The sequence below is a fragment of the Bos indicus x Bos taurus genome, chromosome 2 (genome assembly GCF_003369695.1).
Source record: "Bos indicus x Bos taurus breed Angus x Brahman F1 hybrid chromosome 2, Bos_hybrid_MaternalHap_v2.0, whole genome shotgun sequence".
In the NCBI taxonomy this organism is placed as follows: Eukaryota; Metazoa; Chordata; class Mammalia; order Artiodactyla; family Bovidae; genus Bos; species Bos indicus x Bos taurus.
Genome location: NC_040077.1, coordinates 74,735,244 through 74,738,942, shown reverse-complemented (window position 1 = coordinate 74,738,942; position 3,699 = coordinate 74,735,244).

Here is a 3,699-nt window from a genome sequence, read left to right as displayed (position 1 = left end):
CCGACTAAATGGATATGGGTTTGGGTGGACTCCAGGAGTTGATGATGGACAGGGAGGCCTGGCGTGCTGTGGTTCATGGGGTTGCAAAGAGTTAGACTGAGCGACTGAACTGAACTTAGAGAGCAAAAGTGAAAGAAAAATCTTCAGAAATATGAAATCATATTTGTTGATAATAGAACTGCAATGTATTATTAAGGAAACATTTGGAATATATCAACCAATGAGCTTATTGGGGAAATGTTTTACAGTTTGTATTTTGCTAAAGTTTTTTTTTTTTAACTTGTGACATCAAATATTTTACTGCCATATACGATATCCTCCTTGAGACTTCCCTAGTTAATTGACTAAGATTTATCCTTCCAATGCAGGGGGTTTGGGTTTGATCCCTGGTCGGGGAGCAGAGGTTCCACATACCTCAAGGTCAAAAATCAAAACATAAAACTGAAGCAAAGTGAAGTCGTTTAGTTGGGTCCTACTCTTTATGAGCCCATGGACTGTAGCCTACCAGGCTCCTCCATCCATGGGATTTTCCAGGCAAGAGTACTGGAGTGGGTTGCCATTTCTTTCTCCAGGTGATCTTCCCGACCCAGGGATGGAACTCAGGTCTCCCGCATTGTAGGCAGATGCTTTTACCATCTGAGCCACCAGGGAAGACTAAACAAAAGCAATACTGTAACAAATTCAACAAAGACTTTAAAATTTGTCCATATCAAAAAAAGTTTTTAAAAGATTATATATATATATGGACTTCCTTGACAGCTCAGTTGGTAAAGAATCCAGCTGCAAGGCAGGAGACCCCAGTTTGATCAGTTCAATTCCTGGGTCAGGAAGATCCGCTAGAGAAGGGATAGGCTACCCACTCCAGAATTCTTGGGCTTCCCTTGTTGCTCAGCTGGTAAAGAATCCACCTGCAGTGCAGGATACCTGGGTTCAATCCCTGAGTTGGGAAGATCCCCTGGAGAAGTAAAAGAAGTAAAAGGCTACCCACTCTAGTATTCTGTCCCGGAGAATTCCATGAATTTTATAGACCATGGGTCACAGAGAGTCAGACACCACTGAGCAACTTTCACTTCACTTCATATATATATATATATATATATATATGAATATATATATATATATCCTTCTATGTCACAAACAAAATTTTAGACCCTGAAACAAACTGTATTTAACATATTTTCCATTCTATCCTTAAGACTACCTCTTGCCAGAAATGCTTGAATTGAAAATAGCTATTTATACAGGCAATACATACATATAAATAGCTCACATGGAAAAGAGATAATCCTGCATTAGCCTCCAATTAGATTTACATTTCAATTTTAGGAGCAAATGGCAGACAGTTGGGAATTGCATTCCACACAAATAGAAATGTGAAGGATACCCCATAAAACCATAATTACGTGACTAAAAAAATATCTATTTCTTGCATTTAGGGAAATGATAGGCCGCTGCAGGTGATTATCAGTTCAGATCTGAACCTACAATCTGTCCCTTTGAGTTCTCTCATGTAATTTAGGCAAAGGGAAGGGGAGCAGAGGAAGAACGGCTGAGTTGTCAAAATAGGGAGGTGGTAGATATTCCAAGAAGACACAATTTAAACAGTATTAAACATTCATTTGACAACTGACTCTGTCTAACTTTCCCATGTTTGCAGTGAATACAATTAAAAGTACCTGAAGGTACTTAAAACAATTAAAGCAATGTAAATTATATTTAGCCTTAAAAAAAAAAATCAGCAGATACACACATACTCACATACACACACACAAAGTTTATCCACAAAAGGACATAGTTAAACTTGTGTGTCATACTGAATGCACATCTTGGTATTATGATTGTGTGCTCAGTCGCTCAGTCATATCTGACTCTTTGTGATGCCATGCACTGTAGCCCATCAGGCTCCTCTGTCTGTGGGTATTCTCTAGGCAAGAATATTGGAGCAGGTTGCCGTCTCCTACTCCAGGGGATCCTCCTGACCCAGGGATCAAACCCAGGTCTCTTGAATCTCCTGCATTGGAAGGTGGATTCTTTACCACTGTGCTACCGTAATACCGAGAAGCCCAGTATTATGATTAGACCACAATTTTAAGAGAATAAACAAGTGTTTATTTCAGAAATTTGAATTTCTAGAGAGGACAGAGTAAGAACTAGCAAGAAATGTTACCACTAAAGCTTGTACTTTGGGGGATTCAGTGACTGATATTTCAGTAAGTTCACCTCAATGAATGTAAATTCTGAGCATGAATTTGTAATGTGTTAATAGTTGACAACTCTGCCTTTTGAAAAGAAGCTTATGAGAGTGTTTCAATGACAAATTCATCTACAAAGTGTGTACTATTTGTCAGTTCCTATGCTAAGTGTTTTAAGCATATATCTTGGTCTTTCTCTTAGACTGTGCTAGATGATTCTGCCATTTCAGGTTGGAATGGAATCAATAATATAATTTATTATTGAAATGAAAGAAAGTTCATTAGATTTATTAGGATAGTAGGAGGGCTGAAGGGAGAATCTATATAGCATAAAATAGTGCAGCAATGTAGCATAGTGATCAAATTATGCACTTAGTAGTCAGGCGGACTTCAGTTCAAATGCTATCACTGGGTGAGTTACTTATATGACCTTGGATGAGTTACTTTCTCTCTTGGTGCTTCAGTATCCATGGTGAAACAGCTATACATACATACCTAACAGAGATGTAGTGATAGTTAAATGAAACAGTATACAAAAGAAAAAAACACTTAATAAAGGAGCAAACACTTAAGGGCTAGAAAATATTAGCTATTATTATTGTAATGAAAGGAAATCATTGTAGTTGAAATATTATGCTCACAATGCTCAGTGTATTAATTGGAAACTCTCTTGAAATATGTAGACATTCTTTATTTGTCATGGTGAAGGATTCCTATCAGCTATCCACTGGAATAAAAGTATACAGAGGAATCAGTGCTCTGGTTACAGCCAATTGAATGATGCACACACTATCTTCTTAAACCTGGCAACTACTTTTGAATGATTTTTAATGCCCTAATCTATAAAATACACAGTGCCACTAAAGTTTAGTCCCAGGGCTTCCCTGCTGGTTCAGTAGTAAAGAATCCACCTGCCAGTGCAGGAGACACAGGCTCGATCCCTGATCTAGGTAGATCCCACATGCTGCGGAGCAAGTAAGCCCATGTGCTACAACTATTAGGCCTGTGCTCTAGAGCCTGGGACCCCAACTACTGAGCCCATGTGCCCCATCTACTGAAGTCCACGTGCCCTAGAGCCCATGCTCTGCACCACATGAGAAAAGAAGCCACCACGATGAGAAGCCCAAACCCCACAATGAAGAGTATCTCTGCTCTCTGTAACTAGAGAAGAGCCAGTGCAGCAATGAAGACCCAGCACAGCCAAAAACAAAGAAAGAAAGAAAAGAAAAAGACTAGTCCCTTCCACACAACCATTGGTGGATTTGTGTTTGGTCTTTCAATTTCTAAGAAATAGTCAATTCTGTTACTATCTGAAGACATAAAAGCAGAGATAATTTAGAATGGTTACTACCTGATTTTAATATTGAAAATTTTCCTGATGGGAACTGGATAAAAAGGAAAGCCTGAGCAGAAATCAAAATTTCCAGAAATAGTAGAAAAATATGATGTGAAAACAGAATGTCATAAAATCTATGGAAAATAAAGTGCATCGTATCTACAGATGAAA